The sequence below is a fragment of the Mytilus galloprovincialis genome, chromosome 7, assembly GCF_965363235.1.
Source record: "Mytilus galloprovincialis chromosome 7, xbMytGall1.hap1.1, whole genome shotgun sequence".
In the NCBI taxonomy this organism is placed as follows: domain Eukaryota; kingdom Metazoa; phylum Mollusca; class Bivalvia; order Mytilida; family Mytilidae; genus Mytilus; species Mytilus galloprovincialis.
In genome coordinates, this window is record NC_134844.1 from 29,584,147 (window position 1) to 29,593,520 (window position 9,374).

Below are 9,374 nucleotides of genomic sequence, written 5' to 3' on the forward strand. Positions count from 1 at the left end.
GATTATTGTGAATCTCCATTAGCCGAAACAAAAGTTCAATTGTCTAGAAATACTAGATCAAACCATGAACAAGAGGCAATACTATGCTATAATTCATCTTTCGAGTCAACCTCTAGATTTCGTTCTTTACGAGTTCATGAACCTTCTGTAAATCAAAACAGGACAAAAACTAGTCGATATGATAAGGCATTTTCGAGCAACTGTGAATCTACGCTTTCAGACAGAAAACTTCAATTTGTGAATCATAGTAGGAGGAATGGAATTCAAGAATACTTTGGTATCAAAACATTTACTGAGAATCAACATCAAAGTCCATACAAATCATCATATGGTAAAGCTAAATATACAAGACCTAGTTACGTCTGTGAGAATGCCTTTTTAAGTCCTAGTTTTCGTGAATCTACAGTATCAAATAAACAAACTGAGTGTCCAACTTTTGTTAGATCCAAAGCTGAAGAAGAGGCAACACTAAGAAATAAATCCTCTTTCGAACCAACCTTAAGAAAAACTTCGTTACGTATCTGTGAACCTCCTGTGAAACATAGAAGAACGAATGATATTCAAGATGCTTTCTGCAATAACACATTTACCTCGGATCAACATCAAAGTCCATACAAATCATCATATGGTAATGCCAATTATCCAAGGCCTAGTTATGTCTGTGAGAATGTCTTTTCAAGTCTTTGTTTTCGGGGAGATAATCATGTTTCGAGCAACACAGAATATACACTTTCTGACAAAGAAATTCAATATACAACTTTTATAAGATCAAACGCTGAAAAAGAGGCAACACTAAGAAATAAATCTTCTTTCGAGCCAACCTCAAGAAAACGTTCGTTTCGTGGCTATGAACCTCTTGTTAATCAAATAAGGAATAATGCTATTCAAGATGCTTTCTGCAATAACACATTTACCGCGGATCAACATCAAAATACATACAAATCATCATCTGACAATGCCATTTATTCAAGGCCTATCTATGTCTGTGAGAGTGCCCTTTCAAGTCCTAGTTTTCGGGAAGATAATAATTTGTCAATCGACACAGAATCTACACTTTCTGACAAAGAATTTCAATATACAACTTTTATAAAATCAAACTCTGAAGAAGAGGAAACACTAAGAAATAAATCTGCTTTCGAACCAACCTTAAGAAAAACTTCGTTACGTATCTGTGAACCTCCTGTGAAACATAGAAGAACGAATGATATTCAAGATGCTTTCTGCAATAACACATTTACCTCGGATCAATATCAAAGTCCATACAAATCATCATATGGTAATGCCAATTATTCAAGGCCTAGTTATGTCTGTGAGAACGCCTTTTCAAGTCCTAATTTGTATGGAGATAATCATCTTTCGAGCAACACAGCATCTTTACCTTACGAGAAAGAATTTCAATATACAAATTCAAAAGATGAAAAAGAGGCAATACTGAGAAGTAAATCTTCTTTCGAGCCAACCTTTACAAATACTTTGTTACGTCTGTATGATCGTCCTGTGAAAGAAAGAAGAACGAATGCTATTCAATCTTCATTCGATTATAAAACAGATAAAGTGGTTCAACATAAAAAAAATATATATGAGGCAGCATGTGTTAATGACAATTATTCAAGGTATAGTTGTGTCGGTGATAATGCTTTTTTAACTCCTCGTTTTCGGGGAGATTACTATTTTTCGAGCAACCGTACATCTCTAGTATCCGACAATGAACTTCTGTTTTCAAGAATACAAAGATTAAACGCGGTAGAAGATAGTTCTTTCATCTCTTTAAAATAATAGGAGAACATATATTATTCAAGATTCTTTCTATAACAAAGCAGTTAGACTAGATGAACATTCAAGTATATGTGAGTCATTTATTTATTATATTGCACAAAAGGCTAGGTGTTGATGTCCAAGTGACATTGCGTTTTCGAGCAAATGAAAATCTCAAGTATAGGACAAAGAATTTCAGTTTTCAACTATAATATAATCAAAACCTAAGAAGAAATATTATTATGTAATCAATATCCTTTCGTATCAACCTAAATATAAATTTCGTTACGTGTCCGAAGACGTCATGTGCATAGCAGTCGGAAAGAGGTTATTAAAACTTTCCCTGTAACAAAAAAGTTCATCATACTGGAAGAAAGAAAAACAGTTAAGTAAAAAAATTACTATTATTAATAGTATAAAGTTGTCTTTGATTATGCTTAATCGCGCACTTTGGAATCGCAGTTACCCGATAAAGCACTTCAGTTAAAAAAAAGGATGTAACAGCAATATATAGTAAATCTACTTATGATTCAACTTTTATCAAAATGTCTTTGCGTGTCAAAAGAACTCCTTAAATGAAAACAATATATATATACATGGTATTAAAAATTCTCTTAGGAAAAGGACAGCTCGACAAAGTTATTCACCCAACAACAAAATATAGAAAAACTAAGTCATACACGTGTGTTGTTTTCTTCGAAACTACATATGTATGAACTAGGCAAAAACAATTCTTCTGTGGCAAATTGACAAAAAAAAAAAAAAAAAACCACAATTTCCGACCGTATTATTAGGAGAAAAAAATTATCATTTTTTTGTGAATATTGAAAATAGACTGACATGATGGCGGTTTGTCATATAAGAATTTCAAATATTGCCTTAGGCATTTTTACTGGTGTTTGCCGTATGGGAAACATAACTTATCTCTGGAAATATTGATTTCACGAGAAAAATCTAACGTCATACAGAAGGATCAAGAGTATTCCATAGTCCAATGCTAGCTTGAAGAAATGACAGCTAATATTTTCTGACAGTGTTTAACATAACAATATAAAAGAGAGATAAGTGCAATTACGATGAGAGGGTACAATGTTTCTATATTTCTTGTTATAGAAACCAACAAACTAAGTAGATATTTAAATCATCCTTTTGGTCTTGGCCTCATAGCTTTTTCGTTGGAAATCTTACCACATCGCCTTAGTAATTTTATTTTTAACTTACTTATTATGTATTTGATGACGATAAATAAAGTGTATTGGCTCTTCTAGAATACAATTCACAGAAGAACGGAGTTTAAGTGACCAACAGTCTACTAACATACGTTGACAACTAATATTATAATACATTGTGTAGTCAATATAATTAGTATAAATAAAAACAGCTTACTATTGCGTCTTTACAAACAAATCTGTTGGAGGTATACTGATTTACATTTTGTTCTGTATTATCATTAGTACATTGTCAGCACACCGAAAGTAAAGAAAGGAAATGGTTATTAAGGTTTCAATATGAAAGCATTTCGTCGTATCTCTTATTGCTATATATGCGTTAATAACATGAACTGTGTTTTATTGCATATTATGGAATATTTACAAATGAAAGATAGAATATCACAGTAAAAAATAAACGTTAATTATACCAAGTGTATTGCTGCAGTTACGCATTTCGACAACGTCTCTTCAAACTTTGGTCATTGTTTCACAAATTTGGACAGGAATAGAGCCAACAGTAAATTTTGTCTGAGCTTAGTAATACACAGATATTACACTCAGGCAATTTTGATCTTATATGAAGTTGGATGTTCTGTTTGGGTCTCATTTAGTCTTCTAATAATTGTACGTACTTGTACATCCCGGAGTGCCCTTTAGATCGTTATTGTATATTAGGGGTACACAAGAAAAGCGCGTCAGATGCTACAAATTTCTAAAAAGTGTTAATTTCATTTATACATTATATTTAAACAGTGCAAAGTTTTAAGACCCTATTCAAATTATACTTGAGATATAATTATCTAAAAAAAAAACAACAACAGGGCAAAACTCTTGAAGTTGAATGGGCACCTAAACATATTGATAATCAAAATATTGTTTGCCTTTCATAGTAGACCTGCTATGAAGCAAACATGAGTTACTACCGGAAACATTTTCAAATATTTATCGAAAATTGCAGATATTGAAGAAATTCATTTCGCCTGCAATTAAAATATTAAGTATTTGATCCTAGAAAAAATTAAGCAAACAAAGCTAAAACTATGTTTATGCATTGAATGCAAGCTGCACATAATTTAAACATAAAAAAAATCATTCAATTGATGGATTGTAATAATTTTTTCACTGATGGAAACATGCCCATTACTGTAGTAAAGTTATCGAACGCCTTTTCAAACACCAGAGTAATTTGAATAGTACATACCAAGTCGATAAAGGGAAGCCATAATGTTTACCAGAAAAGTTTTTTTTCCAATGTTGACCTAGTCCGTCATAATCTTGTCACACATATTTGTTGATATGCAGGACAAAGTCTAACTAAATAAGGAAGAACCAAGGTGATTAAGTTTTTTTAACGGCGTTTTTCTTCCAATTATACCAGATTGGTATATAAAAGTTAGCCAAACACTAGACATTTGGATTTTCTACTGCAATATATCCTATATATATATTGACCCATCGGTAAGAACAGGTCCCATCAAACGCATCATTGGTATATGTCATATGATGTGTTTAATATGGAACAGACTATATTGTCTAGCTTTAAATCTTTATTTGAATGTAACCATTTGAGGTATATCTACTGCTTTATTGATTCTTGTATGTGGACTCCAAGTTTTATTGTATTCGCATTGCTTACTATCTGACTTAATTCTATTGGCATTATTGATACTACACATGAGATCATTTGCTGTCTCCTATTTTTGACATTAAAAAGTTTTTCTCTTGTCCGTGTGTTTGTCCTTCCGTCCGTCCTATAATTGGTTTCCGTTCCGTCAGGTTAGTTTTCCTTATAAGCAAGCGTGGGCACGATCTTTTTCCAATTCCTTCGTGTATCCTCTATTACAAAAAAGAAGATGTCGTATGATAATGAGACAACACTTGTCAACTACTATGTCTGTTTGTTTTGTTTACACATTATTGCCAATTTAAAGGAATTTTATGCGACAGTCATACAAATGAGAGGTTTAGCTAGCTATAAAACCAGGTTAAATCCACTATTTTCTGCATAATGAAATGGCTCTACCAAATCATGAAAATATTCTATTTTTTAAATGTTTATTTCATAAAATTAAATACTGTGCAAGGAAGTAGGACACATTTTCGCTTGGTGGTTATGTCTAAAATGCTACAGCTAAAACCGTCCGATATTGTCCACAGGACACTATTTCAAACTGATTTGGTCGACAACCACTTTGCAAAGAAAAACTTCTAGGGACAACAGTAGACGAATTGTTATCTAAATCAATTGTTGTGGAATGGTAAAACGTAGAATCATACCCTTATATAAACTATAAAAATAATAAATTAAAAATAATATTGGTAAACGTTCTATAAAAATAGTTTTTCCAAATGCATTACGCATAACTTGAAGGAAATGTTGTTAAATCAAGATGGACGATTTAGACAAAATGATATCCTATCTAATTAGGAGTAAAGGTAAATGGAAAAGAAAAATTTCAGAAATTAGCTATAGGTTTTGGCGAATTATAGTTTGTAATTCTTTGTAGATATTCGTCGTATGTGGAAAGTGATCGTTGACTTCATTTTTAAGGTATTAAACGGCCTGTGGCTCAATAATTTTTCATGCAGCAATTAATGATTTTTTTTCTCCGTTTGCTTGTAAATTTTCATTTAAATTTTATTGATTGCAAAACGGAGGTCAATGTTCAATATTGACATTTTTTGCATTTTCCGTTCAGCAGTTATATAGTCTTTATATAATGGCACTTTTTGTTGTTCCATGGAAAAGCTTACAAACTGTTAAAACCGTGCCTATCAAATCTCAGAATGTTGTTACTGATGATAAAATCTTATTTTATGTTGTTTATTTGCGAGTTTTGATTTGGTTTTGCCGTTAATAAGTTATATAGAACTCAAATGATTATAATTAGATACTTTATGCTATTTTCTTGCTCTAACATGTCTAACATCGGAACTGTTCTATCAACACTATTCAAATAACGACCGTTTACTGAATCTAGTAGTTCACGTAAAATAGAAATTTAAATTGATGGAGATCAAACGTTATAATGCATGGACAATTGGTTCTGATTTTGTTTACAAACATATGTGTTGTTCATTCAATGATAAGGTAAACCGCATTGTTTTATATTTAAAGGTATATTGTTCTATAGGTAATGATGCTACAGGGAAGACATATTTAAAATATATTTTAAAATTTCGAAGATATCTTAACTTTGCTTTGTATTTTGTTTATTTCTAAAGCTACTTCAACCATAGACAAATATATTTGTTCAAGAAGATAACTAGGTCGAAATATTTCGTGTCGAGTATCAATCTATGTTACGATTAAAATATTACCTGTAAGTTATATATAGACCAATTTTCTGAAAACATTTCAAAAAAGTTTCATTGTGTAAGTTATCAATAGGTGTATTTCTGGAAAACGATGAATGTGCACAAAGTGAAACAAGCCTTACTACAAGGATACATAAACACACAAATTATCTTTGTACTATTTCATGACCCCTTATTGAAAGATATAAACAATTACTTCGTATCATCAACGTATCTATTATAAATTGATTCGTTACGTTTATTGGGAGTATAAAATTACCCAGAGCAGACGAAGACAAATACATTTATTAGTTGGATTACTAAAAAGTAAAATCATAAAAATACTGAATACTGAAATTAAAAAAGGAAAGACCCTAATTATCTAATGGCAAAATCAAATGACATAACACATCAAACGAATGGATAACAATAGGAATATAGATTGAACTATCTCTTACTGAATGCCATAAATTGACCTCTGTTTGTCTTTTATCATCTTTTTTGTATCGTTGGGTTGATATGTAATGAAATTATTTATATTATATTATTCTATTATTATATTCTGTTCTAACTAATTTATATATAATATAATATGTTATAAAAGAGTGAATGTTATATGATATGATAGATAAAATAATACTATAGTGCCTAACAAGATTTTGTGAGGTAGACGAAATTGACTTTAAAACGATCGTATTGACTTTTGATGTGCAGAAATAAGCAGATCGGACATATTTTGACTTTAGTTACTTACTTCTTAAGTTTGGGATTAATTGTAATCAACATATTCCAATGAGACTGAAAAATGTTTTTTTTATTATGATAAATAATAATTTTACCTGCCGTAGTCGTGCGTAAAATATATTTCGGTATTTCTCTTACGAAAATGACTTGTTTAATGGAACAAAACGTAATATTTGTAAACTTTCTCTCTCCTCTTCACAATAGGCTTTTAGAAAATAACCTTTCAACTGTATATTCCGAAAATTTTGTGAAAATCGAATAAGTGGCAATTCTTACCTTTCATACCTTAACTTTCATTGATAAAACATAATATTGACTCGTCCAGTGTCCAGTTTGAAGGTCATTTTAGTTACCGTACAAATTCATGCACGTTCTAATTGATCAATAGTCATGTATGAAAAGCATAAACAAGTTTGAAGGTAAACTAATAACAACTTAATCCAATCAAATTGCCTACGATTCAATAACAATGACCAGTCCATATCATAAAAATGTATAGGGGTAAACTGGGTAGGGAGAAAATGTCATATATATTAAGTTCATTATTTTGCAATAACGAGTAAAAATTTGTTAACCAATAGATTTGTTATAATTTCATAAACATGTCGTTATGTATTGGTATAGTTTTTGGATCTTTCATTAGCGTATTTAAGGCTGTAGAAAGTTTGGCCTTCAAAAGTCAACATAATCATTGACTTTATAAAGAAAATTCGCCTTTTTAAAACATTGAATGTTTCACAAATAATACGCAACAACAAAGCAAAATCATTTCTTAAAACACTGCAAAAAAAAATAATTCTGATTGATGCAGTGGTATTGTCATAAATTGCACTGGAGTGAACAGTGGTACATCAAACGTCGAATTCCCTCACACAATGTTATCACACACTATATCTGATTTTGAAGTTCCAGGTTTTAACGAGAATCAGAATCAATAGAAACATGTCATTAACTAAAAGTACCACTTCAGTTACGAACAAATCACAAATGTAAGGGAAGCAATTCTTCACGTTAAGTTATAGTGAAAGTAGAATATTTTCAGGATATCGTTTTAATCTCAATTATATACTAAGTCTTCATGATAAAAGTTAGCTGTTGTGATAGAAAAATGAAAGGTTTTAAGAAGGATGTTTAATGAAGTCGACTTATTTGGGAATAATGAAGTTAAAACCATCGGAAATATTCTTTTCACAGGACTCTATTTCAAACAAATGGGGCGAACAATCATCTTGCAGATCAAAATTGATAGGGGAAACGTTGGATGAATTGTTAACTGAACATATTGCAGTGAAGGACATTCCAAATATAACGGTTGTAATAAAAGATGGAAAGTTTTACACAGCTGACAATCGGCGACTTTGGATCTTTCGAAAAGCCGAAGAATTGGGATTTGTACATGCAATCGAAGTTGATCATGTTACACGGCGACATGTCAAACGGAAAAAATTTACATCGAAAAATGGCGGAATTTCGATAAAGATTCGAGGATCTGGAGACCCTGGAGGTCAAATGTGGAGAACATGGAAACCACACTCAAATCAGGATATAAATGAAACTACAGAAAAATTGGCATTGCGTTCACATGTAATTTATGAAAGTAAGACTAATGTTATTCAAAACTATTTCTGTAGCAAAACAGTTAACGGGGCTCAATATCCAAGTACATACAATTCATCATACAATAATTACAATTCGGCAATTCCTGATGTCAAGTGTGATAATTCTTTTTCGGTCAACCGTGAAACTCCGGATCCATTATTGACAACAAAAACTCTGCTACCAAGTGTAAAAATAACAAAAGTTGATGAAAAGGCAACAAAACATACAACATCCTCTTTCGATTCAATGCATATGGAATCTTTGTTACGTGTCGAAGGACCTACTGTATATCAAGGTAATACAAATGTTACTCAAAATTTCTACAGTCCAAATATACATATACATACATTATCGAGCAGTAGTGATTCTCCAGTATCCGCCACAGTAATTCCACATTCAAGTATAAAAAGATCAACAGCTAAAGAAGATTCAACAAGACGAAGTACATCTTCTGTCGAGTCAAGAAATAGAACAACTTCTTTACGGGTCCATGGAGCTTTTATTAATCAAAATAAACCGAATTTTAATCAAAATCCCTTCTGGAACAACACGTTCACCAAGGCTCAACTTAGACGTACATTCAAATATTCATATAGTGATTGTATTTCTGCTAGGCCTGATGTTTTATGTGACAACGAGTTGTTGGGCATTTGTGAAGCATCTTCTTCTTCTTTCTGTAACTTCCTTTTATGGCTAAGAGAACATGCATTGCTTGATTTTTTCATTGGACTGTTATTATATCGACGAAAAAGTATAAAAAGAACATCA